This window comes from Staurois parvus, unplaced genomic scaffold (genome assembly GCF_062004578.1).
Source record: "Staurois parvus isolate SC_StPar_1 unplaced genomic scaffold, SC_StPar_1.0 ptg000105l, whole genome shotgun sequence".
In the NCBI taxonomy this organism is placed as follows: domain Eukaryota; kingdom Metazoa; phylum Chordata; class Amphibia; order Anura; family Ranidae; genus Staurois; species Staurois parvus.
In genome coordinates, this window is record NW_028317901.1 from 622392 (window position 1) to 641070 (window position 18679).

Genomic DNA, 18679 nt, shown 5'->3' on the forward strand with positions numbered 1-18679 from the left:
TCTTTTACTGTTTCCACTATTTCATTAATCCTGATCATCTCACAGCCTGAATTCTGGGAAGACGGTTATTCCAAATTTCCAAATGTGCAAGTACTTTCAGGCAGCTGGATGTTGGGAAGGGGTTAATCTTGGTGGTGGGCCTGTGCTCATGGATTTCTCTCATTCCTCTGCTACTTGTATTATAAACAGCAGTTATACATTACAAACAAAACCTTTTAAAGGCAGGGAACGTTGTCATAATGTCATGGTAAAACAACAAGGCCCTTGAGAAGAGCGATACCTTCTGTGCTAGGCAAATGCAATTGTGGTACACACCAAAGCTTCCAGAGGTCACATGTGAAATAAGACCATGGACTCCCTGAGCTCGATGAGAGACTGAAGAATTCATACTACCATTGCAGAGCAGTCAGTAACGGAGTATCAGGAATTCTGGTGTACTTCATTTAAATATTTATATTTGACAGCTTTTCAGCTACATAGGAACTGCAGAGAGGCTGCATGGAGTCAGACTGTGTTTGGTACGTACTGTATGTTTCCATCTATCTATACAGTATACGTGTATCCTATGTTCATCTATCTATACAGTATTATGTGAATGATATGAAAGTCCAACATTTAGGGCCAATTCACACCATAGAAACGCAGTCTGCATGCGTGTTTTTGATGCATTTTTTATATGTTAATTTTACCCTCTTTTTTTCTTCACCTTAAATAAGGACAGGTGCATTACAGTGCATTTAGATGGGTTCTAGGGCATTTGTGATGCGTTTTACCATGTTCCAGTACAGTTCAGTGCAGAAAAAATGCAGCATGTTTTACTTTTTTTGCAGCATTTTTTCTGCAAAGAACTGTACTGGAATGCACCAAAAATCGTTTCAGTAAAAAAAAAAATCCCAGGGAGCCTTGGAAAAAAAAAAGAAGAGGAGAAAAATGCACTGGAATGAACTAAGAACACATACGAAATCAAAAACATGCATGCAGAAACACATCCAGAGTGAGTTTTTGTGATATGAACTGTAAGCAAAAACACATCCAGAGTACATTTTTGTGGGGAGAACCGGCCCTCAATGGTTGTCACCACATCAATAGGAGGGGAAAATCTTCCATTTGGAACACTAGTGTTGGTGATAGCTGTGCCAGTAGAGATTTCTCTTCACTTGGGTCAAATTTCCTTTCACTTCCTGTTGTGTAACAGGAAGGAAAGTACAAATTCCCAAATGGAACACAGAAAACAAGAGTTTTAACCATTCAATACTCCATCAAAAGCAAAAAATAATTTTGGCTAGAGATACACTTAAAGCTAACCCATAAACTTGACACAATTGCCACCCGATCTGACAGTTGGTTGGATTTGGAAACAATTGTAATAAAGGCATACTGCTGCTCATCTGGGATCACTAATATTGTTATCCTGAGATAAAGCCAGCTCCAGAGGTATTTGCATACGGCACAAACAAGCACGTTCGAGTGAAACATTCATGCATATTTATGCAACTATCATTCTGAAGAAAGAATCCGTGGTGGTTAGATCTTCCAACTGCTACCTCACATCGTTGGCTAGCCATGGATTCTTTTATTAAGTTAAAATTAGAAATCAATTGCACATTACAAGGAGGAGTGAAGAGTCAGTCATGGCTGCCAGAATGGCTGCAGTCTCCCCAAGCTCCCCTTTTTGGCCTGCACCATCCATTATTGCCTTCTCTTACTGACCAGCGTAACAAACATGTCAATTATGCAATGAGGTACTCCTCAAAGTGGAGAAAAAGAAGGGATAGGAGGGGGAAGAAGATAGGAGAGACTCTTATGTTGTAGAAGTCTTTCAGAAAAAAAGATGCGGCTTCAAAAAAAAAAACAAATGCAGAGATTCCTTTAACTTCCTTTTCTGTCTCCATCCAGACCTCCATTCAGAGAAGGTTCAGGACCTGTCCACTCTTGGTGGTGTGGTCCTTGTGTTTATAGAGAATGGCGAGGATGACAACCCCTAAAAAAGTGAAGTAGCAGAGGTGCCCCTGAGGAAATACAATTCTCCCCAATACTCCCCGGTATAGAATCAAAAAAGACAATAAAAGGAATTTTGAATTTATTTGGAAGGTAAAATACTATAGTTGTACACTGTGAATCCATTTGCTTTCCGCATCGCATTCTGATTGCAAAGCCCTTTGCTGTGTGGGTCAGAAATGCATTGCATTTGCCCACACCGGTTTGCACCAAACCATATGGTACATAGTAATATGCGATGTGGCTGCCGTGCGTTTAAAAAAAATTGTGTATGCACTACTTTTAGCGCGGTGTGGTGCAATTTAATCCCATTCAAATGAATGGGCTTGAAATCACAGCTCATAGAACGCACAGTGCTTTCCTGTTCAATTCAGATCAGGGCATAGTGTGAACCGGCCCTAAATGAACAGATGAGAAATCCAAAAAAAATCAATATTTGGTGTGACCACCCTTGGTCATCAAACAGCATCAGTTCTTCTAGGTACAGTTGCACACAGTTTGTGAAGGAACTTGGCAGGTAGGTAATTTGAAGTACCTGCAGACACTCATTATTGTACAGTTTTCCAGCCCTTCGATAAAGGCACTATCTCTTGCTACAGCCAAATATTTCACACTTTGACTCACCGGTCCAGAGCACCTGCTGCCATTTTTTTGTACCAAAGTTCTTAGGTTTTCGTGCATAGGGCATGGAAACAAGGCTAAGCGACTCAACTATGGGCAAAAACATAGGAAATAGGGTGCAGGAAAATGGCAGCAGGTGCTCTGGACTGATGAGTCAAAATTTCAAATATTTGGCTGTAGCAGGAGGCAGTTTGTTTGCAAAGGGCTGGAGAGCGGTACAATAATGAGTGTCTGCAGGCAACAGTGAAGCATGGTGGAGGTTCCTTGCAAGTCTGGGTTTGGAGTTGGAGATTTGGTCAAGATCAAAGGTTTGTTTGATTCTGAGAAATACAGGCAGATACTTATCCATCATTCCATGCTGTCAGGGAGATGTGCAATTGGCCTCAAATTTATTCTGCAGCAGAACAACAACCCCAAACATACAGCCAATGTCATTAAGAACTTTTTTCATCATAAAGAACAAGGAGTCCTGGAAGCAGGGCTGCTGTTAGAAACCAAGGGGCCCCTTACAGCCAACCTGACAGGGCCCCCCTACCCCCTAAAACACAGTTTACTACGATTCAGTTATGAATGGACACAGTGAGCAATCAGTACAGATCACTCATTGTGTTCATTCAAGAAAGGAAGGGGCTGGTAAATATGACATATTTACTTGACCCTTCCCCTACTGTCCATCCTGAAGGATCCTATTGTGTGTTTGTAGCTGCCAGTGGGAAGGAAAGGAGGGAATCCAGCAGTACTGAGTGGGTGGGGGCACACTGAGGGGCCTGGGCAGCAGGGGGAAGCATATAGTGCATAGGGAGGGTGATGAGTATGGGGGAGGGGGGCACAGTTACTTGAACTGATCCCCTGTATGGCTCGCTGAGCAGCAGCTGAAAGCCAGTGGGAGGGAGAGGAAAAGAAGTCAGCTTTTAGCTGCCGCAGAGAGAGCTATACAAGGTAATGTTTCCAGTAATTGCCCCCCCCCACCATGCAGATTCCCCTCCCTGCCCACATCTGATTCACCCAGCTGCCTGGTCCCCCCTGCTGTCCTGGGCCCTGTACAGGAGGACTGGTGGTACCCCCTTATCCATGGCCCTGCCTGGAAGTGAGGGTTTGGCTCCCACAGAGCCCTGATCTCAACATCCTGGAGTCTGTCTGGGATTTCATGAAGAGACAATGATCTGCAGCCTACATTCACAGAAGATCTGTGGTTAGTTCTCCAAGATATTTAAAAGAACCTACCTGCCGAGTTCCTTCAAAAACTGTGTACAAGTGTACCTAGAAGAACTGAAGGCTGAATTTGGGTTTCTGTTCATTTTACTTTCCATTTTGTTAATTGATAAAAATAAACTAATAACACTATTAAACTATTAATAATATTAAATTATTCATATACAGCATTTTTTCACACCTGCCTAAATCTTTAGCACAGTACTGTACTGTATATAAATGAACTAAAGTCTAGGAGCCCTATTTATAGCGGTGTCAATCTACATTCTAAATATAAATTGGGTATATAAGATGCAGCATCTAGTTAACTATTCTATTTAAAAAATGAAATAATTTTTTTTTTAAAGCATGTTCCCTAAAATGTTCTATACTCCAATAGAATAAGCTGTTTCTATTAAATCATGCCTGTGTAACTAGGCTCATTCCTGTAAGCTGCATCCATTTTTATCATAGCTCTCTGGTGGTCCTCCGATACTCCCGTCCAACACTTAGTGGGTGTGATCATACAGTCGGAATAACTGATTAGTGAAACTCTCCAGTTGAAGAGCACTGCTTCTAGGTTGTAGAAAACCTGTTAGCTTTAAATGAACACTTGGACGTGCCGCAATTTACTAATTTGACAAAGTAACAGAATTTTCGCCAAGTCTGTCAGTGTCTGGAGTGATGGTATAATGTAATCATAAATTAGCTGTAGGCTCTGCCTCATTGAATAATTTTCTGCTGCATCCAGGCACAGAACGTTGTCCAGAGGATTCATTCTGCTGGCAGTCCAGTAATTCTGGCTCCGTGATCGTTTTGCAGGGTAGATTAACCATTACTTATCATTGTCTGAAAGTGAATCGGCAAAGGGGTCAACTTCTGTATCCCCTTGCTTTGTCCCTGAATGCAGGACCCCCACCATACTCCCCATACTGCAGCATAGGTATCCCACCCACCATTACTGACATCTGACATTTGCACATTATATAATGACTACCCTGTGGGAGAGTCATATTGTAACATAACTGTCCTTACAGACAAGGGCAATCACATTGCACTGCCCATCTTAATCAATTAATAGTAGTGTCAGCAATGGTTAGCCAGCTAACAAGAAAGTCATTTGGTAACGGGTTCATGGAGTGGTTTGCTCCACAGCAATCCACTGTGAACATCTGATCAATGTAAACTGGCCTGACTCAGTGCAAATCCTGTTTGAGGCTAGGCTCACATCTATACAGATGGCGGAATGTGCGTTTTCACAGTACGTTTTGTGTTTTATGCATTTTTTATGCTTTTGCTGGAGGTTTTTTTTTTGCTAATAGCAAAAGAATTGACTTTAATGCCACTTTGATGCGACTTTGGATGAGTCCGACTTTAGATGGGTGTGACTTTAATGCAACTTTAATGCGACTTTACACTCTCTGGCACTCAAGTAGCATCAAAGTAGTGCTAGCCCGGAACCCTAACCCTAACATTTAACCCTAACATGCGACTTTGGACACAAAAAGGTTTGTGCACTACTATGATGCTACTTTCATACTACGTGAGTGCCAAAGAGTGTAACGTCGCATCAAGGTTGCACTACATGAACAGAACTGTTTGTACTTTCCTATTAGAAAAAAAGGAAAGTCTCATCAAAGTCAAATCTAAGTCAAATCAAAGTCGCACCCATCCAAAATCTAATTAAAGTCGCATCCATCCAAAATCTCATCAAAGTCACACCCATCCAAAGTTGCATTGAAGTCGCACCCACTGTTGAAATTTCATTTATCAATGAACTCTTCCCGTTCCCATATAAAAAACATGAATTCTGCTAGTAAATGATTTCTATACTTGCTCACTGTCATGTCCTCAGCTCACAACAAAGTGAGGATGATCTTATATTACAATGGAGGAAATTCAATAAAGCAGCTGCGCCACTTTTATGGCGTTAATCCTTCTTGTTAATGTATTGCATCAAATTCATGAAGCATTTGGTGCTGACATTGACCCGCGCACAAAATTCTGGTAGTTCCAAATGTGCCACTTTTACATTGTGTCGAATTGAATGCAACACTTTGCACTGTATGGCATTCAATGTGCCAAATGTAAAAGTGGAGCTAATTTGGCATACAGAGAAAGTACACATACCCTGGCGTAGGCAGATTTTACAGAAAGTGTCTCGATTGCATTCTAAAAGTGGCGCAGCATTAATTTGGAGCATCCTTTACCAATTTTAGAACACATGAAAGACACTTTCACAAAATCTTTCTGTGCCAGTCTATATGAATTCTAGGGAATGTCTGATATCATGAATGATGCTGCCAGACTCATCCACCATACCAACCATTCAGTGTCTGCCACCCCTCTCTGCCAAACCCTTCATTGGCTTCAGCTTGCCCAATGAAAAAACTTCAAAATAACAACAAAAACATACAAAGCCATACATCTGCTCCATGCTAAATCATTAACCTCATCTCAAAATATCATCCAAACTGTCCTCTTTCATGTTCACCCCTCCCAAAACCTCCTGCTGTCTATCTCACTCTTAATCTCCTCCAAGAACTTCACCAGAGCGTCTCCCTTCCTCTGGAACTCCCTAGCCCAATCTCTCTAGCTGTATCCTACTCTGTCTGCCTTTAGGCAGTCCCTGAAAACTCATCTACTCAAGAAGACTATCCCCCTTCCATCCAACAAAATATACGTCTACTTTTCAGCTCATCCTTCACAGTTATTACCTTTTGTACACCTTGACCCTCCCTTTTAACTTGTAAGCTCCACAACCAGGACCTTCTGATCCCTCTTGTATTGATTTGTATATTAGCTGTACCAACTCCCTTAATTATGTAAAGCACTGTACAAACTGTTGGCGCTATATAATTCCTGTATATTACTACTAATTATGTAATTTTATTGGCAATTTTATCCTGATTGGATTTGCCCTTTTGCGGCTAATTTTTTTTTCAGGTCCAGCATCCAGTTATGACAGCAGGAATTGAATAATATAACTGATGTCTGCAGGTAAGTGAACTCAGGTTTGCTAGGCCAGAGTAAAGTTACTCCTCTAGTAAGTCGCTCACATCATGTAACTATAAGGGGCTACTCCCTGCATGCATATCCTGTGTGTTTCACTAGGTGGCAGCATTTATTCAAATTCCCCCAGTAATTGCTGCAGAGTAAGCTGAATAAAGATGACTTAAAGCGTAATTCCACTTTTGCAGTCCTATTGGTGAAAACACCACCATATATTTGTTAGGTGTTCCCATTCACACTGCATACCATAAAAAATATAATAAAAACAAGATTCTTACCTTTTAGATGTTTCTGAGGATAATGTGTTATGAATGATTGTAAGCATTTTTTTTTATTACAGGTACTTATAAAGCACTGTCAATTTATTCAGCACTTTACATATATTGTATGCTCACATCAGGCTCTAACCCTCAAGGGGCATACCATCTAAGGTCCCTAACTTACATTCATACATACACTAGGGCCAATTCAGACAGGAGCCGATTAACCTACCAGCATGTCTTTGGAGGGTGGGAGGAAACCCACACAGGCACAGAGAGAACATGCAAACTCCAGGCAGGTGGTGCCATGGTTGGGATTTGAACCAATGACCCTAGTACTGCCAGGCAGAAGTGCTAACCATTTAGCCCCTGTGCTGTTTCTGGTGAGAAATGTTTACAATCAACCACCACACAGGATGGGGATTCACTGAGCTATCCCTCATTACCTTACAATGCAGGAGAACAATTTCTAAACGTTGAACCCTTTGTCATAATAGACAGTGTTCACATCTACAGTACAGGCAGGGTTAATTACATTGATCATTACTCCATAGCCCCCTCCTAAACATCCACAAAGCAGGGAAAGCATTTTAGGATTGTTAAGAAAGTTAAAAGCACTTAAAAAGGTAACCAGCAAACTTTTTTTTTTAAGTTGTGCTATGTTAATGAGAACAAGTGTAGTAGGTGTTATCCCAATTTGGCTGCAAAAGGGGAAATACACTTTAAACACTAGGGGGAGCTAATAGAGGAGATATTTTTGGAGACACAGCATGAAGATAGCATTAGAGCAAAAGCAAAGCTATAGCTTACACAAAGCAATGAAAATGTATTCCTGTAAAAATAGTGCAGCAGGAAGCCAGCCTAAAGTTTTGCCATCTTCCTGTCAACAGAAGACCGACAGCATTTAGACTAAATCCAGGGATCATCGATGCTGATCCTTCTGTTTGAGCAGCATCAGCACCAAACAATACCAAGGAATCCAGCTGTATTTCTGCAAGAAAATATATTGTCAGGACAAACAGGCAGTTTATTTCACAGCATGTTACAGAATCACCTTTGTATATATTATACAGTATCTCACAGAAGTGAGTACACCCCTCACATTGTTGTAAATATTTTATTGTATCTTTTCATGTGACAACACTGAAGAAATGACACTTTGCTACAATGTAAAGTAGTGAGTGTACAGCTTGTATAACAGTGTAAATTTGCTGTCCCCTCAAAATAACTCAACACACAGCCAGTAATGTCTAAACCGCTGGCAACAAAATTGAACACACCCCTAAGTAAAAATGTCCAAATTGGGCCCAAAGTGTCAATATTTTGTGTGGCCACCATTATATCCCAGCACTGCCTTAACCCACTTCTTGTGAATATGTTAGTTAGGAAAGTCACAATGGTAGATCTTAAACAGGAGCCCCTTTGTGGGTTCAGTGCCGCATCCCTTTAGCAGGTATTCTCTTCTTCATATTCCTTTTTTTGTCCCCCTGGTTCCTCTGTGTAGACATCCCTTCTGTCAATGAAATACATAGCATAGACTGCATTTCATGTGCAACAAAACATGACATGTTAGCTATTAGTCCTCTGATTTATGTAAATTTATGCTTGTGTATCATAAGCCTAAGCACCGTTGTGTCTAAGCGGTTTGCATATTTGCTTTCAGCATTGGGACCCTTGGTTTTATTTCCACCAAAAACAGAGTGTGGAATTTCTTATATTTGAATGCTTGTCCACTAGGTGTTTGCTTCAAAGGCAAAGTATATTGTTCCAAAGGTACATGTACGAGTGTATGACTGTGGTATAGACATTAGATTGTTTGCTTTTCTGGAGATGTGTTGGTTATAAATGGTTTTATATACTTTTAAGCATGGGTTAGTACCCCAATTAGGGAAATTCCACCCCTAAGTGGTGTCAAGATCAGTGGTCAGGCTCGGACACCAGTGGGTATAGCAGTGGAGAGGCTCCCACCTACCAGCTGAAAAATTAGACAAGCAGGTCACCATGGTGGATGATGCATGCTCACCTGAGGTGCGAGGTATAAGCACTAACCAGTATTCACCAGAGCTCTTGATGATGAAGATGGGTTATGGTGCATGTTAGTGCCAGGTTGCAGTCCTCAGGCTCACCCCACCAGGAGGTGAGCAAACAAGGATCCAGAAGAAGATATAGCAAGTAGGGATCAAGCAGAAGCTTAGTCAGTAAACAAGCCAAAAGTCTGTAACAAGTGGTTGCAGGTTAGGATCAAGTGGAAGCATAGTCAAGGAACAAACCAAAGGTGGGTAACGGATGGTTTGCCAGTTGGTATCGAGCAGAAACATAGTCGAGGAATAAGCCAAGGTCAGTAACGAGTAGTAGCCGAGGTAAGGACAGCTATAGATGTGCAAAGGAGCAAGATATCGGCTGGAGAGAGTACAATAATCTGGCAAACAGGAGGTGCAAAGGAATGGCTTAAACAGGAAGTTCATGGGAAGAGCAAAGGGTCCAGGGTTCAAGAGAAACAATACACAAGTCAAGGTTGTTAAGGAATCAGGAAGGGAGTTGTCCATCATCCCAGGTGGCATAGCAAGAAGAGCTACTGCCAGCTGCAGCAAAGGTTGTGAGTTCAGACCCCGGTCCTGACAGATGGATATGGTAGACGGAAAAAGCTTAGTCTTTATAATCTAGAGCCAGAAGAGCCTGGGGCAGAGGGTGATGGGAAAAGGTTACCCCTAGTATAATGCCATGTAAGCTTGTAGCCTTAGGAAGTGAACCCATGGGGTATGCCCAGTACAGGCTTTGTTGGAGAACCCACCAATAGAAACCTAGAGTGAGGACACTGGAAGAGTTGGGTGGCCATCCTATATTACAGTTTAACTTGCACTGTGCAGCGTTATTGATGTCAGGATTAAAGAGGTGAAGTTAAAGGGTTATTTGGCCAACATTGTGTACATTATGTTTCTGCTACAGTAAAATCAGTAATACAGCTGAATGTGTGGACTTTTCTTATTTTTGGAGGTGGGCCTTAGCCTGGGGAAATGCAAGTGACCAAACATGGCAGAGTTTCTCCACTTTACAGGTTTGTGTACCCTATCTTGTTCCTGTGGCAGGGGTTCATGACCAGTATGGTCATTGTTAGTGGTGAATTAGGGCCCTGCTAACATAAAGTATACTCATTAAGTGAAAAATTTCTGTCTAATAGGGAACATGATGTACATAAGCAGTACACAGAACAAATTACCTTTTGTATTCTTCCTCCCTACAGCCTCATAGCTATAAATATAAAGTGTGAGAGGCACTGATGCCTGTTACTGCTTGTCTAATGAGACCTGGAATGAGATTTGGTGATGTCACTACTGTGCTGAATGCTGTTCTCATGAGGGCTTGCTGGAGAAGGGAGTAGACTGCAGTACATGAGGACATGCAGACAAGCCTTTCCCTGCTTTTGCTACATCTGGAGGCAGGTGCAGTCTACAGTCTCCACTGCAGGTGGCACTCACCTGCAGGGGCAATGCAACTGGAGGAGGAAGTTGGGAGAAACTGGGCCCCCTCGATTATTGATCCGTCTTTTTAAGTCTCTGCTCCTGTTTAATGAGGTCTTTATGGGAGTGACTAGTATAAGGATAGGAACCTGTCTGTCAAGGACAGCACTAGAGGTAGGGAAAGGTTCCAGTGGAGTAGGGAAAGAGTAGGGCCTACATCTGCCTCATCAGGAAGCTCCTGCTTGGGCTGGACTGGCCAGGCTGCACTTTGTTCCCCTTGAAAGGTGCTGTCAACAGCTTGGACCCTCATATCGCTGACACTGCTCTTAACTGTTGTATGTTCCTGGTTGTAGGGAATGTTCCCGCTGGGCTTCTTTGTACTGTTTTATAAGTTCTGCAATAAATCGTTTTTGGCAATCTGGAACTCTGTGTTCTTATCCATTTTGTGAATCCGTGCTTTTTGGATCTCTCCTGCTGCTTTTTGATAGTTCCTCCATTGACAGATAACCAGTCATGAAGGTTGAAATTTGACATATGGAAGCAAAGCCTTGCCTTTATGAAGATAGCCACCTCTGTGCACAGTGTAGGACAAGACATGGTAGGTCAAGTTCACAGGCAATACTATTAACTAGTCCTTTGCTTTTCTTGGCCATAGCTTCCTTAGTACAAGTCCTCTTAAAGTGCAGTGTAATATGTCCATGCTTGGGAAAAATACAAATAAGGTAATAAGAAAGAAGTAGAAATGTGTTTTCCATAATGTCTCTTAATCCCTATTTTGGCTTACACGGTCCAGCTCCAAAAGAGAGTCCAAAGTGGCCACCTGAAAACTGAAATCTTCAGTATAGTACAACATTCTTGTTTCAGACATATACAAGATGAACCTGGGACCTTTCTCTCTGGCGTGTTTCATCCAGGAATGGGCTTAATTGTAGAGACTATATTGGAATAATAAAGTTTTGCAGTGTGCAGCCAGTTCTATCCCCACTAATAGAAATTTGTCCATTACAATATTTTGTGTGGGCAAAAGTACAAAGCACCCATGTGCTATGATTTCCACTGGATACCAGTGAAAGGGAGGAAAGTCACATAGGGCTTGTTATGCTGACTCATTGCTTCTATGTTTCCTATGTACACTTGTATTATGGTTTTGAATGTTTTTCATGCAAGAGTTCCTGCTGTCAGATCTTCCAACAGCAGGGCTTACTTTTGAAGTGGGATGAATGAGATTTCATGGATAACTACAGAGCTTGGAGGTTTGGTGCACAGTTTGCGCTTTTTTTTTCTTTTTACAATTTCAAGTTACAGGGAATTAACAGCAAATGAAATGTAGGCAGGGACTGATGTTGCACACTCTGGAACCTGGAAGCAATGCTGTGACAGGAATGGGAGCGTCCCTGCTGGTCTTATTTCAAGATTTGCTGGGCTGTTTGTGCACAAATTTGAGTGCACCCTGTTTCTGAGTTCAGTTTTGTGTAGCACTAGCCCCTTAGCAGCCACTAAGTTTTTGGGTCCCTCTAAGGTCCTGCACAGCCAGGCAACACACATCTTCTTCAGACTTTGCACATTGGATTCAGCGACTGGTCCTTAGGCTTTTTTTTGTGATTTTATTTATGGGTAATAAACTTGGATGGGGTTGAGGGATACATGGGATGCCCAAGGAACTGTGAACTGCGAGGGCAAACTATGTACAACTCTATGGAAAGGAAGCAAAAATCTGTCTCCTGCTCTCCAGTGTACCTCCTCAGACCCCAGACCTCCTCTTCCCCCAGCAGAACTAAGGGTATTCCCTGGGCAAAGAGAGATCCAGAAGCTGCCCAAAATCAAACATGCCCAGGTGAGGAGCTAGTTGGGTTCTCCACATGACCGCCCTCTTCCCAGGTGTAAAGTTACTCACATTGTCCTTCCAAAGAGCTTTATGGGTTGGTGGCTTCAGGCTATCTGCTGGGCTGGCTCCTTCCCTGCTGCTCAGGTTGTCCCTCCTAGTACATGGTGGCACAGAGGAGATCACCTCTTCCAGCACCTGCCTGTAGGTAGGCACCTTCCTTGGGCCCCTCTCAGGCTCCACACTCCAGCATCTTACTCCATCTTCCACCCGACACACACACAGACTCACTTTCTGCTGATCAGGCCCAATCATATCTAAAGGCGGTCCTGACCCCAGGTGACCTAGCTGACTCATACCCATATGGTTTTACTCTGTGGCTGCTGTCTATAGTCTTATGCATTTGAGTCTTTATTTTTATGCCTATATATAGTCTCTATTTTTATGTCTCTATAAGAGGAGCTGGGTGCATGAAATAAAATTCACTGAGCATGTTTAAAAAGACACAAGCTTGTCCATCCTAGCTAATATGAGTTAGTTTAGGTATGAACAAAAAGGTAAGTGAGAATCCAGAATGTGGGAAGTTGGATTATCACTTTTTATAGATTATAAAGTCCAGAGAAAAGCAGTGGTTTCATCTCACAGATGAGGATTTGTAGAACGTTTGGGTGTGTCTATTCTGATAAGCCCTCTGCCCACAGACCCTCACAACCACTGGGCTAGGGTTGTGGGGAAGAGACCCTTGTCCTCATCCTCATGGGGACAAGTTGATTTGCTAGGATGGCCTCCCTGGCAAGGTAACCACCCCCATGTTGAGAGCATGTGGCCTGGTATGGTCCGGGTTGGAGGGCACATGCCCCCCCTTTCCAGGCCACCCAGGCTGCATGCTGGAATATCAGTCTGGTTTGGATTTTAGGGAGACCCCATGTTTTTTTCTTGTTTTTTTTTTGCGTGAGGTTCCCCTTTAAAATCTATACCAGACTGCTGTTTTTTCAAATGGGGTTCCCCTGAACATTCATATCAGACCTGGTATGAATTTTTTTGGGAGGGCTCATGCTGTCTTTTTTATTTTACACTGTCCCTGCTGTTTATTTACATTCACCTGTCCATTAGGAATCCCCATCAGTTGAAAGTACGGGCAGGAATGAGTCACTGGTTCTTAGGACACTGGAAGGTGCCGTTCCTTACCAGTCAGGAGGATGCTGTCGCATTTAGCAGTGGTAATGTTACTATGCACAGGATGAGAGTCCATATATGGCAGAGTCCATAGTGGCAGATCTCCAGAAGTGGTGTCTTCAGGGTGGACTGCAGGTCCCAGCAATCCCCCTACATGGATTACATGCTGTGGCTTGTCTGTGTCTTTCCTTCCCATGCAGACTGACTATGTGTGTGGACACAGCCCTCCCTCCTTCTATTAACAGCACATGGAGTGAGGCAGAACTCAGTAAAAAGAGCAGGAAACAGGTTGACTGTTTCCCTTCCAGCTGGGGAAGCAGCTATCTCACTAACCAACATATAACAAATATAAATACCTAGCCACAGGTATTGATATTCACAGCAGCAGTAACTTATAACCACCTCGGGAAGACAAAAATTATACAACTGGTGACCATGCTCAACGATGTGTTCCACTACACAATTTACATCATTTTGTGAAAGATAATAGTGATGTAACCCAAATCACAAATCATACAAATGTCAAAAGTGCTATAAGATCCAAAATCATGAATCAATACTAAAAATAAAGTGAAAGATTCAATAAATGCACATCAAAAAATTATTTGTAAAATTCATGCTATAAAAATCCAAAAAAACCCCCAAAAGTCCAAAAATCATCAAAATTTACATTTACAATCCATCATCCTTCTTATTCACCACATACAAGGGCATTGTGCAGCATAAGCAATGTCTTCTTTGTGAAAAACAACACCCAGTGTCCTCCACCTTCAGAGGTTAAACTACTCACACCCAAGGTATTGCTATAGTTCACTGCTATATAGTCACCACTACATACACCATTTAATTGTGATATAATCTGGATCATATCCGATCTGCAATTGGGCTTCTGTGATATTCAAACACCTCCTCTTCATTCAGGATAGTTTTCTCCAGCTCATAGGGCAACATCAGTGCTCACCATAAAAACAAATGGTCCCACATCACGTAAAAACGTCAACTTATTTATTGAGGCAGATGGATTCCAGGAAGTAAATGCTGCATGAATCATCTGCCCTTACTCAAGATGGCCACTGCCAGAAATGCCAGGGGGTGTTTTCTCAAAATGATTTCTCAACAACATAAAGCATGGAGACATGGATGGATGGGGGTGCTAGCATTAGTATATTGATAGGAAAATAAATCGCATTTACTTGTTTTAAACTTTTTTTTTTCTTTACATTTCTTCAGTTACTTCCTGGTTTCCATGCCTAGGCAAATGATGTCATACATCCCAGAAGTCTTCAGAAGCGGAGGGTTCTCAGCTCAGCCAATGCCTGAGCTAAAGACAGATGGATTCCAGGAAGTAAATGCTGCATGAATCATCTGCCCTTACTCAAGATGGCCATTGCCAGAAATGCCAGGGGGTATTTTCTCAAACTGATTTCTCAGCAAAATAAAGCATGGAGACATGGATGGATGGGGGTGCTAGCATTAGTAAATTGATAGGAAAATAAATCGCATTTACTTGATTTAAACTTTTTTTTTTCTTTACATTTCTTCAGTTACTTCCTAGTTTCCATGCCTAGGCAAATGATGTCATACATCCCAGAAGTCTTCAGGAGCGGAGGGTTCTCAGCCAATGCCTGACCTAAAGGCAGATAGATTCCAGGAAGTAAATGCTGCATGAATCATCTGCCCTTACTCAAGATGGTCACTGCCAGAAATGCCAGGGGGTGTTTTCTCAAAATGATTTCTCAGCAAAATAAAGCATGGAGACATGGATGGATGGGGGTGTTTGCTTTAAATATTAACAATATTATAAATTGAAATACATAGCATCTTTGTTTTGTAGTGCTCAGATGCAGTGCAGTTCCACTTTAAAGTACAGAAGAATAAAAAACGGTTGTAATGGTTAACGTGTGTTGCTGAGAGACCACTTTATTATAAGTCAAAGAGAACATAAATATTACAGTGTGATAATTCAATCATCGATAAATTGTGAAACGGTCATCTGTAGCCGCACTTGCTCTACCACTGGAACGTATTGAGTTATCATACCTATTTAAAGACACAGACAGAATGCAGATAGGCTTGGTATAGAGAATAATTGTCATACGGATATGGATAAATACTACAGAGAGCCAGGCTACTGTCACTGAGAGGTTAGAAAGAGCAGCTCCGCAGATTAATATATATGGTTATATGGAACAAGAGGAGGGCCTGAGCAATGCAGAGCAATAGGAGGAGTTAAAGGGAGCATTTACAGACACAATGTGACAGGATTCTTCCTCCAGGTCCTGTGGTTCCTCAAAGCGTGTGATATGAGGGGCTTGGACAAAATTGGGCTAATGAGATTAGTAGCCGGGAGCAACGGGATGGCATTAATACGGAGGGGGTGTTAGACCAGCGTCTATAATCAGCAGGATGGGGGCAGGAGCCCTCGGGGGAAATCAAATTACTGCTTATCCCAACTCGTGTCAACACAGATAGCGAGAGCTTAATATGCTATTATAGAAGCACCGAAAAGATGCTCTTCTGAGAGAGACCTTCAACAAATAGAGCTTGCAATTTGAAATATTATTCTTCAGAAATGCAGACAGCAATTTCCAATGTAGAATGTTTGGTGTTCATTCCTTAACAGGGTTTTTGGTTAAGTTGTATACTCTACAGGCGGAAGAGTTAAAAAACACCGTTCAATCCATTGTGCCGTGCTGGAAATTGGCTAGTTTTTATAGAAAATCCCTCACTATTCAGAAAAATGACTATGTACTATACTCTTTAGTAGACTCCATAAATGTGCTTTGTAAAGGGAGTCATAAAATTGTATATTTCTGCTCGATAAAAGACATTTAACAGAATAAAAGGAGAATAAGCACAAAGGGGTTGATGTAGTAAAGGCAAATAGGTTGTTTGTTTTTTATGTGAATTTTTGTGACATCCGTGCTCATTGAGGATTGCCCTCCTAGAGCATAAAGGACCCATGTTAGATTTATGGACAGGCAGATGTAAACAGATGTGCATTTGTTTACATCTGACTACCTCAAATCCATCAGATTTATGTCCCAAAAATAAAAAAGGACACAGTCCATTTCTGTTTTCCTTTTATTTTTTAGACCTAGACTTAGACAGATATACAGTATGATGGACAGGTGGATCACTTTTTTCAAAGAATGGCTAAGCAGCCGCTGTCATCCTGATCCTAAATGCCTGTTTTTTTCTAGTTTATAATGGGCTAATGTGCCACAACCTTGAGCCAAGTCTTTGGCTTGCAGTTGTGGTGCCTCAATTGACTTTAATGGGAGAGTTTGATAGGCGGTCAACTTGACATATCACATTAAGTTTGCTGCAGCTCCAGCATGGAAACAGCTTCCTCCAGTTGTTGTTTATACATTAGGTGTGAAAGAGGCCTTCGTGTATTTGTGCATCCCTTTATTCTGCAGGGACATAGGGCTTTATCCTGGGCAGCACAGTGGCTAAGTGGTTAGCACTTCCACCTGGCAGTACTAGAGTCATTGGTTTGAATCCCAACCATGACACCACCTGCCTGGAGTTTGCATGTTCTCCCTGTGACTGCGTGGATTTCCTTTGGGTACTCCGGTTTCCTCCCACACTCCAAAGACATGCTGGTTGGTTAATGGGCTCCTGTCTAAATTGGCCCTAGTATGTGTATGTATGAATGTGAGTTAGGGACCTTAGATTGTATGCCCCTTGAGGGTTAGGGACTGATGGGAATGTACAATATATATGTAAAGTGCTGCGTAGATTGATGGCGCTATATAAGTACCTGAAATAAATAAATAAATCCTCAGGCCTGGGACCATTACAACTGCTTGTGTGCATTGCTAGAGCTACTTTCGACTTCCCTGTGGGGGATGCTATCGAAGAGGATAATCAGAAGTAGCTGTTTGTGTTCTGATCTGTTACTGAAATAGTCATTCTGAGCTTGGAGCTCTGTTGTTATAGAATCTTACAGAGACTATGTTGGGAAGCCACCTGTTACCCAGACTGAGCCACAGAGACATTGCTGCGAAGAGTCCATGTTTGTGCAGCTTACAGAACCTGTTTTCTATTAGTCTGCTGTGTATACATGCTATTTGCCATTCTGACCCTGTTCTACACCAGAGCTCTTGACTTTGCACACGTTCAGGAAACTGCAAGTTAAAGCTCCACTCCAATAGTGTCCATAACTTTAACCCCCCCCTTTGCAGTGCACAGTGGTTATTATTTTTCTTTTCGGTTCATTCACTTTTTACTTATTCATGCCCAGAGCATCATTCTGGGGGGGCTTTCTAAACCCAGATGGCACAACCAGCCTCCGATGAATTCAGAAGTGAAGACAGTGACTCAGCTGTTCAGCATGGAGCGGCGGTACTATAAGTCCATAAGACCAATGTTGGAATTGTCAGTTGCGTGAGTATATTTTTGAGGTTAAACCAGCTTAACAGGTAACAGGGTTTTTAAAAAAATCTTTGCCTTTCTTCCCCTTGGTGACATCACATCTGCCCGACTCTTGCGGTTCACGATGGTCACAGATACTTCCGGTTCTGGCGGCTTCGTTCTGGGACCTTTCTACCATCCACAGCATTCTGGGACCCTTCTACCATCCACAGTGGCCCCTTTGGCAGTCGGACGCACTTCTGCAGGATGTGGATGACAGCGGCATACCTAGAGATCAGCCTGTATCAATGGGCTTTTTTATTACTTCACCATTGTGAGTGTTTTATGTACATAATGGCTTATTAAATTGTGTAATACTGCCCTTAGAAGTTACCTCTCTCTTTCTTCCTATACATTATCCTTATAGAATTGTCTCACTCTGGCATGGCTGCCACCTATGCGGTTATACGGTGATGGACATTATGGACTATTATGGACTTTTGTATATTCACAGGATATGAGCCTCTAGTGCACTGAGTTTTTTACATTGTTTGTCAAGAACAAAATCAATCAAGTCACTTATGCCGCCATAGAATGAAAGGTGAAATGTGTTTGGTTTGAGAAGATTTTTTCATTTACATGTATTCATTTTTGCACTTTTTGTTTGAAAACTTTATTGGGTAGTTACCTGACCTGATGAAGATTGTAATAAGACTTGATGGTTGCTGCAGGAGGAAAAAGCAGTTATCAGTTTAGTAAGACAGCCCGGCTGGAATTTGGAG

At 42.0% G+C, this 18679-nt stretch overlaps 1 long non-coding RNA gene across 1 annotated transcript; it reads left to right on the plus strand.

Annotated features, from left to right (window-relative positions):
• Positions 1–335: 335 nt before the first annotated feature.
• Positions 336–15436, plus strand: LOC149467594 (uncharacterized). The gene is made up of 3 exons (XR_016311906.1): positions 336–518; positions 6757–6810; positions 15083–15436. It is a non-coding gene; the product is annotated as an uncharacterized LOC149467594 (long non-coding RNA).
• Positions 15437–18679: the final 3243 nt, after the last annotated feature.